The 16,015-nt window shown below is 40.4% G+C and overlaps 1 pseudogene across 1 annotated transcript; it reads right to left on the reverse strand.

Moving 5' to 3' along the window:
- On the reverse strand, window positions 1–15,777 carry LOC110070058 (vomeronasal type-2 receptor 26-like; annotated as a pseudogene). The gene is made up of 5 exons (XR_013537621.1): window positions 9,472–15,777; window positions 6,622–7,470; window positions 5,188–5,409; window positions 4,788–4,914; window positions 1–3,102 (listed from the first exon to the last, which is right to left on the reverse strand). The product of XR_013537621.1 is annotated as a vomeronasal type-2 receptor 26-like (transcript).
- Between the last annotated feature and the right edge of the window lie 238 nt (window positions 15,778–16,015).

Here is a 16,015-nt window from a genome sequence, read left to right on the forward strand (position 1 = left end):
ATGGGGAGGCAATACAGCCCTACTCCAAGACATTTCCCATCCCTCGTCTAAGGAAAATTGTATTTATTTGTATACAATGTTTTATCCCAGTTTTACAAACATTTTCTTCTTCACATTAGACTGAAACAATATGCAATTTTTGTTATGTGCATTCAAGTCGCTTACAACTCATGCTGACCCTATGAATGAGCAATCTCCAAAATGTCCTGTCCCCAGCCACCCTCCTCAGCTCTTGAAGTTTCAAGCGAGTGACCTCCTTTAGGAAAAAAATTGGCCTGGGAGATCTTGGGGGACTCTTACTATACAAAATAGCAGTCAGGAATGGGCTGAATAGATTTAGCTCAATATAAGGAAGCTTCTTTTATTCCCAACAAGCCATGTTGTCTGTCAGAGGAGTCTCATCCAAACTGCCTTATTAATCTAAAGATGACTTTTTAGTTAAACTTAAAAAGCAAAATCCTTACTTTCAAGTTGATTTTTCTCTTAATAGATCCCTATTATTTAAGCCAAACTTCAGCACAACAGTGCAACATACTCGTCATTCACATTGTCTCTTCCAGATACAGTAGCTACATGTGTACTACTGAAACAAGATATTGGTTTGAGGAACATTCTTCAATATTCTTATTCTCTTTGAAACTTAATACATTATTTATGAAATGACTATATTCCATAGGTCAGCTCTACTACAGTATGGTCCAGTGACATTCTTCAAAGAAAACCTTTTTACCTTCAGTGAAATTTGTGTTGATTTTGGTTGATACTGATGGGCCCTTCATCAGTCAGAGAGAACTGGATGCCTCATGGACTCTGGATACGTGGAAAAGTCAGCAGCAGCAGGCCTCTCGCCATTCTCAGCCCTCTGATGACTGAAGGCTGTTCCAGATAACAGTTTCCCAATAGTCCCATAATGAATCCCATTCTTTGGAAGTCAGAACTATTTGCTCCCAGTCCCACCCTTTATTGCCTTGGCATCATAAATTGCTCATTTTTGTTCTTCAGTTAGAGGTGGGCACAGACTGCCACATTTAAAAAAAATGAACAGTCCCACAATTTGTTTGGTTCAGGCCCATCTCTAAATGAAGGTGAGCTCATCTACACAGAAAGCCCCCCCCTTCCTGAGTTTCCCCACCCCATGCCCCCCCTTCATGGGCCACAGCACTTATATTACTTGCTCCAGGCCTCCTCCACCACCACTGCCGGGCTGTCCAGCTGAGTAGGACAGTAGACTGCCTGGGGCCTATGTCCTGCCCCAGTGCTTCTTGGGATGCTTAGGTCATTGTTGGAATTGCAGTTTATTGAGGATTCTCTGTATATATAGCCCAATGGGCAGCAAAGCTACATTTCCTGCAATATACTAACAACAACTTTGCCCCCCAGCAATTCAGCTACTCCTTTTGCTGATCTTGGAAGAATGGAAGACTGAGTCAATCTGTTGGGATCAAACTCAGGCCATGAGCCGAGGACTGACTGCAGCACTGTGGTCTAACCACTGCACCAGGGGACATCATATACAGAGACACCCTCCCCCACTAAAAAAAAGAGTGCACTCAGGACACATGCCTGAAAAGTGATAGCATGGTCATAAGGGAAGGAATTGACAATGTCCTTTAAATGTCTCACTTTATTGGGTGGTGGTTGTTCTTTTCAGTGGGAAAACATGGGGAACATTGAGATTATACAGTGGTGCCTTGCTTGACAACAATAATCCGTTGCAGCAAAATCGCTGTTAAGCGATATCCTCGTCAAGCGAAATAAAAAACCCCATTGAAATGCATTGAAAACCCGTTCAGTGCGTTCCAATGTGCTGAATAACTCACAGTCCAGCGAAGATCCTCCAAAGGGCAGCTATTTTCAACTCGCTGTCTTGCGAAAAAGCCTTCCTAAACACAGCGGGGAGCCATTTTGTACACACGACGGCCATTTTGAAACCCAACGATAAGCTGTTTTTGATCATCATAATGCGAAGAACTGGTTCCCGAAGCAGGGAACCGATCATCGCAAAGCAAAAAAACCCTATTCAAACATTGTTTTGAAAACTTCATCATTAAGCGATTTCTTTGTCTAACGAGGTAATTATCGAGCGGGGCACCACTGTATATCACAAAGTTGGTAAGAGGGAGTCATGTACACATTGTACATGGATAAATACATGTATATCTTTGGATTGAAAGTTACAGAAATCTGCACAGAAACATTTTTCAATTCATTGTTCTAATCAATTGTTCCCTTTTGTTCAACTGAGGCCTCAGTACAATAATGTAACACTTAGGAAAAAAGATGCAGAAAAGTAAGCCAGCGCTGGAGGCCAAGATGGAGAAGACCTCCACAGCTACCATGTATCTCCCTTTAGTACTCAGGTAGGAAGGAATAAAAGATAACCAAACAACACAGAAGACCAACATGCTGAAAGTGATAAATTTTGCTTCATTGAAATTATCTGGTAACTTCCTTGCAAGGAAAGCCACAGTGAAACTTATAATGGCCAGGAGACCCAGGTAGCCCAAGGCACAGTAGAACATTGCCACAGATCCCTCATTACATTCTAAGACAATTTTTCCAGGCACTGTATGCAGATCAGCATCTGGAAATGGAGGATGACTTGCCAGCCACACAGAGCAGATGCCCACTTGAATAAGGGAGCAGAAAAGTACAGTGGAGTAAGCCACTCTCTTCCCCATCCACTTCCTCAGCCTTGATCCTGGCTTGGTGGCCATGAAAGCCAGCACCACAGTGATGGTTTTGACAACACACAGGAAACAGCCACTGAGAAAGTGATGCCAAAGGCAATTTGCTGGAGGAGACAGGTTACTTGATGTGGTCGTCCGATGAACAGAAACGCAGAAAGGAAGCAGAGCAGAAGGGAGACAAGGAGGGTGTAGGACAGGCTGCAGTTGTTGGCTTTGACAATAGCAGTGTTGTGATGCTTTATAAATGTTCCAAGGGCCAGAACTGTGATTAACGAAAAGGAAAGAGCAACCAAACCTAGGCTGATCCCCAAAGGCTCTTCATAAGACATGAAGGTCACATCTTTGGCTAAGCAAAGGTCATGTTTTCTGTTTGGATAGGTTTTGTCTGTACAGCTGTAACAGTCAGGCATATCTGGAAAACAATGCCTTATGTTATTATTGTGTCAGAACAATGTCTTAATACTAGCAATCTTTTGTAAATTGTCCTGTCACAGAGACAAAGACTAGCTTTTTTTTTTTTTTTTTTTTTTGCTTAACTTCAGGTGAGAAAAGAAATTGTGTGCATCACCTTCCCACCCAGCATTCCAGCCGGAGAGCTTGCTAGAGATGAGAGGGAGGTTAACACAGTTTCTGTTCCACTCTGTGTTTAAACAATGGGACAGCAGCCAAACTGTTTACTAATTTTCACTTGTGTTTCTACTAAGCTTTCAGCTGAAGTTGTGATAAAACAATTCAAATTCAAGTTTGAAACCTGGGCCATTAAAACAGTAAAAATAAGCAAAATGAAAATAACCTTTACACAGCCAGATCTGAGTTAAAACGTGACTTACCTTGTCTGGTATTTAGTTTATAGAATGTAACTACTGTAATGTAATGAAAAAGGAAAAAAATCAGGGAGCCATCAGCTGCAGAAATAAACATAAACTATGTGAAATGTATTTGGAGTAACAGAAATTGGGAAGTTAAGGTCTTTGGAGAATCAAGATAGCAAAATCATAAAAACTAACAGGAATTCATTTGAAAAAAATGCAGCTAAGATCAGGACGTTCAGTACACTTCTTACTCATCAAGCTGAATATGCATGGATAAACAAATGACTATCAATTGTTTTGTAGTCTTTATGGCTTCAAAATACTATGGACATTTCTCCTTGTTTTTTCTCTATGGCTATACCTTTGAAAAATGATTGGCTCATAAATTTGTTTTCTAGAGTTTTTCTCAATAAGAATTCACATGTCACCTGAACTCAAAAGGTATTCTCAACTAGGGTAAACACACTAAATGATTAGTCAACAAATGTAAATTCCACACATTCAGAAACTACCTGCAGGATTTAGGCTTGCATGTCTCCAGGGCTCAAATTGCAAACAAAATTCTGGTTTCAGTCCTGGGCTTGGTTAAATCCAACAGAATGCCCTAGTATAGACAATGTGATGTTATTAAATGATAAAGTACCATATTTTTCCATGTATAAGATGACCCAATGTATAAGATGATCCCCACTTTTCCCTCCCCAAATAAGAAAATTTTATCACTGCTTTACCCCTCCATTCAGGGCTTAGGAAATGGAGGGGTAAAGCAACCATGAACGGGCTGCATGATCAAAGGGCTGTGATCATGCAGCCCTTTCATCACTGCTTTACCCCTCCATTTCCTAAGCCCCGAATGGAGGGGTAATGCAGTGATGGAGGGGTAATGCAGTGATGAAAAAGCTGAAGGATCAAAGGGGTGTGATCATGCAGTGCTTTGATCCCTTCCCCCTTACCTCCGTGTATAAGATGAGCCTCAATTTTTTATCCAAAGATTTTAGATAGAAGTATCATCTTATACATGGAAAAATACGGTATATTCCTTAGAGTATAAACAGAAAACATGGACTCAGGAGATGTGGGTACAAATCTTTGCTGGGGTTTAGAAATGCACTGGAATTAGTACTGTATTCACTGCAATACAATAAACCATTCCTTGAATATCTAGTATACCTGAAGAGATGTCACAGGGCAAACAAACAAACAAAACTATCATGATTGCTTATTAGATCAACCATAAATTGAAAGCCCACAAAAACAACAGTAGGAGCAACAAGATATTTCTTACCCTCTTGGTCAGAAATCTTCCCTTCTGGACAAGGGAGACAATCATAGCAGCAAAATGGCTTCCCCTCCTGCATTTTCTTGCTCGAACCAGGATAGCAACTTTCAGTGCATACAGAACGAGGTTGGGTCTAATCAATAAATGAATAAAACAATGAGAATACTGTAAGTCTGTGCCTGCTTGACAAGGACTGGACTTGATGATCCATAGGGTCCTTTCCAGCACTGGAGGACTAAGATTAATACGTGCATATAATTAATTAATTTTGCTTAAACTTGCAATGTTTCGTGGTTTGTATTTGTGCAGCAAATGCATGAAAAAAAATTTGTGTATCAACAGCAACCTTGGTGTATACTCAGGAAGGAACCAAACATTTCCCAAATTGATGAGCATTGCTTTTTACCTGATTAAACCAGCTGTGCCATGTGATTGCATCCTCTCGGAGGGAGAATCTTTGTCCTGAAGGGAGCCTTGGATCTAGCTTTCCAATTTTCACTTTAGACACATTTGCGAAACTTATCCAGTTGATAAGGTCAAGCCCAGCAGTAGATTTCCCATTCTGATCAAAAGAAACGTCATCTCCAGCACTATTGTTAAATGAGACCTTTCCCAGAGCATGATGAAGCTTGGTTGATAAAGAAAAGACAGTCGCTTAGAAGGGGCTATGCTGAGAGCCTTCAGCAGCAAAGTTATAATGTCAGTTTGAAGAATAGCAAGTCCTTTTGGAATGGGGGACGGTTGATGGCCCACAGTTACTAAGTAGAGACATCATATATTACAATAATAATCTTGGAACTGCAGAGTTGGAAGGGAACCTATAAATTTATTTATTTATTTATTTATTTTATTCAATTTCTACCCCGCCCCTCTAGACAACGTCTACTCGGGGCGGCTTACAAAAATTAAAACACATTAAAACAATGTAGAAAAATAAATAACATGATGCAATTATGATAATTAATATTATCCAAGATGGCAACATTAAGAATCAGAAAAAAAGGGGGGGAAGAACTTAGGTGACTGGGGGGAAGGCCTGTCTGAATAACCATGTTTTTAGTTGGTTTTTGAACACACCCAGCGAGGGTGCCAGCCGAATTTCAGTGGGAAGTGTGTTCCACAGCTGAGGGGCAACTGCCGAGAAGGCCCGGTTTCTTGTTTTCTCCTTCCGGGCCTCCCTCGGCGTCAGTCCCCTCAGCCGTCCCTGCTGGCTATGTCGGGTGACTCGGGTAGATCTGGGTGGGAAGAGGCGATCTGCCAAATATTGAGGTCCCAAACCGTTTAGGGCTTTATATGTAATCATTAATACTTTGAAGTCAATGCGGAAACGGACGGGCAACCAGTGCAAAGCAGCCAGAGTGGGGGAGATATGTTGGTGTTTTCTCACCCCACTAAGGAGCCTGGCTGCCGCATTCTGGACCATCTGGAGTTTCCGCGTCAGCCTCAAAGGCAGCCCCACGTAGAGTGCGTTACAATGGTCCAGTCTCGAGATTACGAGCGCGTGGACTAGAGTAGTGAGGGCCCCCCGATCAAATCATCCAGTCCAGCCCTAGTCAAGAAGCACAGTGCAGAACTGAACTCACAACCCTCTGGCTCTGCAGCCAGAGAACTAAATCACTGAACTATACAGCATTTCCTCCAAAATGTTATAACACAGTCTCCAGCATGCTTACAGCAAATGCATTAAAGGCAAGCTGTTTGACAGATAGATTAGTCTATCATTTCTAGGTGGTAGGCAGAGGAATGAAAGTGAAATCATGATTGTTGAAAGAATTTTGGGGAAACATGGATGAGACAAATTAACTGCGGTAGTTTCACATAAGGCTGTCTGGTCCATTACCTGCCAAAATGGTTGATTCTGAGGCATCAGTCCTTCCCTGAACACTTTTGTCCTGTGTTTGAGCCTAGAGATGTGTACGGCTTGTAAAGCATGGGCCACAGCATAGACGGCGTTGTAGATGCTGTAGCTGTGCCCATTCACTTTCATTTCAAAAAGAAAGGCGGGAAGACTGGTCAACTTCTCTTTTCCTATGCAAACTTCCCCATCCACAGTGCCAGCAAAACTTTTGGGGGGGATGCAGCAGAAGGTCTGGTGCCAAAAGTCCCTAAGAAAACCGTCCTCTTGGGGGCTCACGGGGTCCCTGCTGTTAAGAAATTGTTCAAATCCTGATAGATCGGCTGTATGGATTGTGAAACTTATAGCGCCATGGAATATTTCTGTGTCCCAAGTCATTTGACTGATAATGGACGTAAGCTCCACCTGAGCAGTTGATATCCACACTTTTCCTTTAAGTGTCTTTGTGGCAGGTAAATATGAAAGGCATCTAAAATAGACAAAGGAATACAATTCTCCATAGGCCACTATTACATTAGCTGTGCTGCCCATCACTTTGTCAATTATCTTTGGTCCTTGTTCTAATAAGCCCGTGATTTCAGTGGTAAATGTTATCTTGGGGATTCTTTCTATGAAGGCAAAGCAGACACCCCTCTGAGAAAACTTTGGGAGCACACTCTGCACAATTCTTTCTCCAGTCTCTGTATCCATAACCACAGTTCCAATCCATGTCCACCTGAAGTGCAGAAGCAAAGAAAGAATCCCCTCATTTTCCAGCTCTTGTCTAGGAACAATTTGGTAAAAAGGAAGGCCTGGGGCCTTATCAGGCATCACTGGAGCAGGACTATACATTAACTAAATGAGGAAAAGGAAAACAAGGAGAACCTACTGACATCAGCAGCAACAACAAGAAAAGCAAAACTAGAGTAGTAAGAGTATTTTTATATCTCTTTCATGCATTCTGAAATACAGTGGTGACTTGCAAGACGATTGCCTCATGGGGCAAAAAAACCGCAAGACGATTGGTTTTCGTGATCCCTATGGTGCTTCGCAAGATGGTTTTTTCTATGACCATGCTTCGCAAGACTTTTTTTTAGCCCCATCCTTCGCAAGATGAATAAATTTCATTTATATTGCGAGGTTCCCATAGGGAACCTCACAAGACAATTTTTTCATACGACAACGATTTTCGTGGAACAATTTTTTCATAAGACAACGATTTTCGTGATGTTGCATGTAGCAGTACATGCAACATCACCAGCCCTACCCATGACCTTGTCAGAAAGCACCAGCTAAGTGGCATCATTCAGGGCCATAAAAGTCAGAGCAATTTTTCATCCTCTGTAAAAAAAGGTGCTCTTTCATGACAGATCTTCTCAATCTATTTCAATCTATCTTTAAATTTTATTTAAAGAATGGCACTTCTTTCCTCTCAAACTTTGCCAAACATGGCAAAAAAGTGAAGTTCTGCAAATTGTCCCAAATCTTTCAGCACTATACAGTGTGATAGACTGTGCCACACACTCTGACAAACTGTTGTCAATAGATTTAGGTGCTACTATGGCCCATTTGTTCTAGTTCGGACCATACTACAACCAATTTGTTCTAGCATCTAGTTTTCAGAAGCCAATGCTGGAGGGCATTTCTCCTCTCCCTGCTATGACATTTATGTCAACAAGTTCCATAAGGCTCTAGAAAACGCTGGGAGAAGACGCTCAAGAAGGTTGGTGGCTTGCTAATTTGGAATCTGACTGTAGGTCTGATGGGTCTGATGGCAATTTTAATTGTATTTTAATTGTATTTTAATTATTTTATCTTTTACTGTATTGACTTTTAATTATTGTAAGCCGCCCAGAGACCTCTGGGTAGTGTGGGCGGCATATAAATTGAATGAATGAATGAATGAATGAATGAATGAATGGATGGATGGATGGATGGATGGATGAATAAATAAATAAATAAATAAATAAATAAATAAATAAATAAATAAATAAATAAACAAATAAATAAATAAACAAATAAATAAATATTTCTCCTTTTCACCAAATGCATGGAATTAATTAATAAATTGACTATTTCATGTGCAAATGAAATTATAAGCAAAAGAGAAGATGACTTTTGGCATGGAGTCATAACTGAAATTTTCCCCAACACAGTCGAAGATAGTATTGGGAAAAATCCACAAAAGTATGTGATGCTAGTGAAAATCCTTTCATGTGGCTGCAGGTAAGTTGACACATCACATCACGGGTGCAGGTAAATTGCTACAAATTAAGAAATCACCATACACATTTACATGAATTCTTAACTTCCTCCAACACAGTCCAAACTTGAAACACACACATGAACAGAAATCATGTGATACTAGCCCGAATCCTATTGTGCAACTATGCAAATGACATAATGTTTGGAGGTGAATTGTCACATGTTAAGAAATTATGATACACGTTATCAGTTGCACCCTGAGTCACACAGCTCAGTAGGCAACAGAAAACATCTACAGTGATTTTGTAGCTTGAGGCAATTCATTTCCAATCATTATTTGTGATTATGCCAGCACAGCTGGGTGACAGGACTTTGGCTACTCTATGGATCATACACACCAAACACTGAGATTGCACTTCAGCTACAGTTAGCCTGTAGAACTCTTTACAATTTATTTCCAAGAAAGCCCCACATATCAAAATAACTCTGGGTAGGCACTTCTAGTACTACACTTCAGTTTGTTCTGGGTCTAAGAAAATGCTTTGCATTTAATTACTTCACATTCATCCATTTTGTTCCCCGAATCACAAAATCAAAATCTGGAAGAGGTAAGAAACAGTCAAGTAGCCACCCACCCACATACATACATACTTGTGGAACCTTATAGATATCCAAGACAGTTGCCAAGTAAAGGGAAATTTGAGAGTCCAGTCCTCCAATAACTGCTATCAGGTGATTCTGTGTGTCACAAATATAATTAGGAACAAATCTTTTGAAGGTAGATAGAAGAAGCATTGTGGCATGATAAGTCCTCTTGGCATCAAAATAGTTGTCATAAATATGGAAGCCCAAGGTGACATTGGGTAAGAGCTGAGGGTTTTCATTGATCTCCTTTACTGCAAATGCCATGGCCAAGATGTGCTGGTAATTCTTAGGCACCATACTAGGACAAGAGTTATATGCAGTGTCAGAAGGGGTTAAAATATTAATGCAATGTAAATACACATGACATAATCCTTCAATATTCCAGCCTTGAAAACATTCTGTTTCCATCATGTTAAAAAAAATCTTCATCAACGGAATAATTTTTTTGTTGAGATACTCCATAGCCTAAGAAAGTTTTTAAGAAAAGATTAAATAGCCAGCTAGATCATGGATTACAATCAAATATAAGACAGTTCATTAATAATATATTTGCTTTAAGTAAGATTATTATCATTACAGTAATATTCTAATTCCAGACACATTCATACTGATTTTTTTTACTCTACAGAACACCTATATAACACCAAATAATTTATGAAGATATGTTCAATGGAAATTTATTTGACAGTAAAATTAAGTGAGAAGCAGAGAATACTCGTCATTAGCTGAACAAAATACTACATTTTGGTAAATTTGATTATTCAGATAATCATTAACATAAAAGAGTATATGAAAAAGATTAGACAACCAACCAGAGCATGGGTTTTCATCAAATACAAGATAATGTAATTATAATGTGTTTACTTAGAGTAGGACATGGGGTCATGTATTCTGACATTACATTTTCTACTTGCAGGAACATTCATACTGAAAATATTTTTTATTGTACAGAAACCACCAAATAACTTATGAAGATATGTTCCGTGGAAATTTTTTAGACTGTAAAATTAAGTGGGAAGAAGAGAATAATCTATTTCCATATTAAAAATTGGAAATACATGAAGGTTGCTGGGATTCAGCAAGTTTAAATCTGATGAAATAAAGCATTTTCTATTTCAAGCCAAGGGACAACTAGATAAATACTAGAAGTCATAATTCAAACATCAATTGAGTGATGTGATATATCTAATGTAATAAAGCACAGAGAAATTTAGGATGTGAAGTTGGAGTTGGTAAATGAAAGAAAAGTTAAAATCCATTCTCCTGTGGTCTTCCACTTCCACCTGCCAATAACAGGAACATTCTTTCTTTGCACAAGATTCTCACATTTTGAAGTCCAGTAACTCAGTGTATTAGCCTCACTAGCCATGTACCCAAGGATAGACCCAAAATGCAAGCTGTTCTGCTGATCCATGTGAACAACCTATTTCTACTGGTGCAAGACCAGGTCTTTGTGAAGAGAATCTCTTAAGAATCTATGAAAGACCAAGACCATAATACTAAAAGCCATGTACCATTTCTGGGTGGCCTCCCTCTTCAGCTATTGTAAGGAACCCAACATCAAAAACATCACCACATCAAGACTGTAAGCAACAACGTTCCTAAAACACTCTTGATGTTGCCTTATTCATGTGAAATCGCATTTATTTCATTCATTTAAATTGTTCTCTTAAGAATAGTAACATATTCCATAGCCCTACGATACAGTATGTTTATGCAGCTACAGCCTTGTAATGCTGATCAACTCAAAAGGGAAAAGCAAACACTCCTTACCTAATGTCATCAAACAGGGCTGGTGGAGGTTTTTTGGTGAAGGCTGTTGAATTGGAGTTGATGAAATTCAGAGAAACAACGCCACCCAGGACGAGGTTCCCAGACTGATGATACTTGTGAAGTGGAGGGTGCGGACTGTGGATACTGCATGGAGCAATATTAGCCTTACATGCCATGGGTGGGAACAGTAGTAAGAGCACAAGCAGAGACAACATTATTATGAGTACAAATCTTCACTCTTTGCTTCTTTTCTGTCTACAACACAAGCACGAGAGTCTTCAGGATTACAATGGCCTCAGCTGAACGCTCAGTTGGTTTGTCCATATGTAAAGAGCCACAGACTCTAAACTGATCTGGCTGATAGAATCCCACTTGCACCTACTCCCCCAGGCCCCACGTGCATGACTAGAGGATATATATATATGCCATCTTTCACAAACTTTGACATTAATTGTGATCCACGTCCACATGGGATTTGGTGATTCCACCTCCTTTGCTAATTAAAAGAGAAGTGATTCTTCCAAATATTGTGTGATAATTCTTTGTGGAATTACAGAAGATAACATGTTTTTCAGTGACATTTCCTTTTTTAGTTACCTAGATAGGCAGAAAGAGACTAGTTTGGGCAAAAGAAATCTTCAGCATTTTGTCCTGACTCACAGACATTCATTCCTAAGACCTTTACTGATAAAATTATGTAGGGATCATCAATTCATAGGGGTTAGAGATGGGTATGAACCTTGGTCTGGAAGTTTGTGCTGTGTGTTCCCTTTACTTGCCTCTCTGGCCAATGACCCACCCACCAGTCACAGCACACTCCTCTTCTTCTCCTCTTCAGCTGTTTGACCAGTACCTGGCAGGAGCACAGGTTTGCCTGTCCTGCCTCCTTGTCTGAGTGGGTAATCAGCAGGGAAGATTGTGCTCCTGCCAGAGAGTGGAACAGCCAAAGAAGAGGAGAGGAGCATGTGGGGAGCTGTCAATTGGGGGGATCCAGTCATAAAAATGAGGGGGAATGTGTTGCACCTATGGTGCCACGTATACAAACTGGCATAAACATCCAAACTGAGGTTTGTGCCCATCTTTTATAGGTGCATAACACATACTCTTAAAAAACCTTCTACAAAACTATGGTGAGACGGGAACCAGCTAGATGGTAATGTGTCCATGTTATGTAGGTGGGGCTCGTCAGCCTTGGAAGGCAGCCCATCTAGGAGAAGGAAAACTCCAATTTCAAACCTCCACTGCCTTGTGGCTATATCCAGTGATGGAAAAGGCTTCAGGAATTAACTTCAAGACAAAATCTGGAGTCGGAGTCCCAGAGGGAGTTTGTGCCGTTCTGTCAACTCCTGTGACATCGCTGGAACCAGTTGTATTGGCTGTTGACTTTCCATTGGACTATTTCAGCGATGTGGAGAGGGGGGATTTGCTGCTTGGGTAACAGCCTATCCTCCATATTATTTTACCCAGGCTTCGTGCTCTGGAGAGGACACTCCAGCTTCGCATACAGTGTCAAAACACTAGACACCATTCCTCCATACAGAGCACACTACCATAGTCTATCGATACTGAAGGATGCCTATGTATGTCCTTTAAATCCTTTAATCTTATTAAAACTTTGGTTAACTATTGTTAGGCCTGACCTTCCAATTACACAGAATGTTATCAATGTCTCAGCTGGTAAAATCTATCCCTATTTGGGGCTACATCTACTTTTGCTCTCGCCCCAATTATAAGGTTAAACACCAAAGTTATTGGCTGAAGTTCTATTGCCTAGTATAGACAGTTGCAACTAGAGCAGACTATTAAATCAACAAAACTATGGATGAGCCAATTCACAAAATCCCCACTGATTCAATGGACCAATACTAATTGTGACTTATTACGCTAAGCAATTGGGTTTCAGCCATTGTGTCCATACTCTGGACAAATTTGTTCTGATGTTCACTTATGTTTACTATAACTGTGCAGAAAAGTATGAATAATGTGTATTGGACTTGTATACCAGATTCCTGTGTATATGCATGTTTAGATGAATTTTGAAATTATCTTGAATCTAAAAGAAAGAAACAAAAAATGCAGGAGAACCCATAACACTATCCTTTTTCTTTCCTAAAATTGATTACACTAAAGCACCATAAAAAACCTATACAGTGGTGCCTCGACTTACGAACGTCCCTACATATGACCATTTTGAGTTATGACCAGCTCCGGCTGCAAAATTTTGCTTCAACTTGCAGCCAGAGCTTCCAGTCACAAACAGAAGAAGACAGGAGAAAAAGGTGGGGAATTCAAATTGCTAACCATTGGTAAGTGAAGAGGCTGCTTCTTTGTAGATCTTTTGCCCCAGTGGTTAGAGTAAGTGCGATCAGAGGAGGCTCCGGACTGCCTAGTAAGGTAAGGTGCTGCTTTCTGCTTTTAAAAAGTTGTTTTGAGTGAGTTTTGCAGTATGGTTTTGGGCCCGGGAGGTTATGTTTCTGTGCTGTGATGGGTCTTTGGGGGTTGGTTTGTTTTTTCCCATTTCTGATGGGTCTTGGGGAGTTTTTTTGTTTTTGCAGTCCCCCCCTTTTCTGATGGGTCCTGGGGGGGTCCCTTACTTTTTGGAGGTTCATTTTCCCCATTTCTGATGGGTCTTGAGGCATTTGCTTGCTTTTTGGAGTTTTTTTTCCTCATTTCTGATGGGTCTTGAGGGGTTGCTTGTTTTTTGGTTCCCCCCCATTTCAGATGGGTCTTGCATGCTTGGTTCGTTTTTCTTTCTCCCCCCCCCCCTTTGGCCAGATTGGATTAATTGTGTTTCCAATCGGTCTTGCACTGTGTTTTTTGTGATTATTTTCTTCGGCCAGAACGGATTAATTGCATTTAAATGCATTTCAATGGGAAATGGTGCTTCAACTTATGGCCTTTTCGAGTTACAACCATCTTCCAGAACAGGTTAAGTTCGTAAGTATATACATCACTACATATAGTATAGTCTCTAGTTGCTAATTTTGGTAATACAACTTGGAAGCACATATTTCAGAGATTTTTAATTTAATTTTTCCAGACAGCAGATAAGTGAAACCGTAAGTACTGATCCTGAAGATACCACACTCCTACTGTATAGATAGCCCAGAAAATGTATGTTACTCAGTTTACCATTGTAAACTGAATTCTTAGTTAGATTGAAATTGGTACTTGTGATTTGTTTGTTCGCTACATTTATATCTCACTTTTCCTCCATGAGCTTACAGTGCTGCACACAACTCTCCTCTTCCATGCTGTTTCTTCACAATACCCTTGCAATGTATTTCAAGATGGAAGACTGTGTGACTGAGCTATGACCCAACTGAAAATTTGAACTAAGGTTTCCGAAACCCTAATCGAGCACTCATACATTAGACTGTGATGGAAGATATATTAGTGATGACTGAGTACTTCATTCCTTGCCTTCTCCTGTGAATACCTACTATCTCATCTTCCCTGGGGTAGGTGAACAAAGGTGAGTGGGTTGTGATGAAGACTATGAAACCAGCTTGGCACTTGCATCTCCCAACAACCCAGTCTCTCCAGAGATGGCAAGGCTTCCAGAGAGCCAGAACTCCACAAGGCTAGGTACTTAAGAGCTGTATGCCCACCTTGTAGAGCAAAATTCATTTTTTGCTGAACAGAACAGAGATGCACAGAAGAGAATAGCTATAAGTTTCCCTGAGTCCACCCCTTTCTCTTTAAATAATGTTTCCTCAATAAATCATTCTGAGACAGGAGAAATAATAAAAACATGTTTTATTTTTTTCCAGTTGCTTGAAGTTACAGATTTGAATATGTTGCTATACAGTGGGGTCTTGACTTGAGAACTTAAACCATATTGGGAGGTGGTTCTCAAGTCAAAAAGTTCTCAGGTCAAATCTGCATTTCCCATAGGAATGCATTGAAAACCATTTGATCTGTATCTGCTCTTTTCCGTCCATAGAAACTAATGGGAAGCTGCTATTCCGCCTTCGACCACTAGAGGGGGATATTTTGTTTCTTTTTTTTCTTAGGTCAAGAAAGGTTCAGGGAAGGCAGGGAAAATACAGTCCAGGCAGTACAGTACCAGGCAGCCTGAAGACTATCTCCCAATCCACTCTCTAAATGCTGGGAGGAGTGAGGAAGCAGACAGGCACCCTTTTCACTGGCCAACAGTTAACTGAAAGTTCAAATTTTGCACTTTCCTTGCCTCCCACTGGGTTTTTTTCAGTTCGTAACTCAAATCTAAGTACGTAAGTCAAGTCAATATTTTCCTATGAGAGCGGTTCGTAAGTCAAAATGTTCGTAACTCGGGCCATTCGTAAGTCAAGACCCCACTGTATTTACTACATTCATTCTAGCAACCAACTAAGGAAAGACAGGGAAAAGAAACACATAGCAGAGAGAAAGGGCTCTCTTTGAATTCAAAGCCTGGGAGGAACACTGATTAGTGCTAAATAGATAGCCAATCATCTCAGCTGAGAAAAGACCCTTCCAGTCAAACAAACTATAGGCAGCATGTGAGGTTGTAGGAAAAACTCTGACCCCCCCCCCAAAAAAAAACCCACTAGGGAAGTTAAGATTATTCAGATCAGAATTCAGTATAATAATCTGAGAAATCTGAAAAGGACAGCAGTAAAACCTGCTTTCATTGAGTTGGCTCTTTGTCTTGTGTCTTTCCCTATGAGAAGTGTCACACTGAGAGACAGGTGCTTAAAGTTAGTTGATACTGTTACATACAGCACTGATGTTACCTGTCTGTCATGGGTTTGGAGGGAAAGTTCCATCCTATGGG

This window comes from Pogona vitticeps, chromosome 6 (assembly GCF_051106095.1).
Source record: "Pogona vitticeps strain Pit_001003342236 chromosome 6, PviZW2.1, whole genome shotgun sequence".
In the NCBI taxonomy this organism is placed as follows: Eukaryota; Metazoa; Chordata; class Lepidosauria; order Squamata; family Agamidae; genus Pogona; species Pogona vitticeps.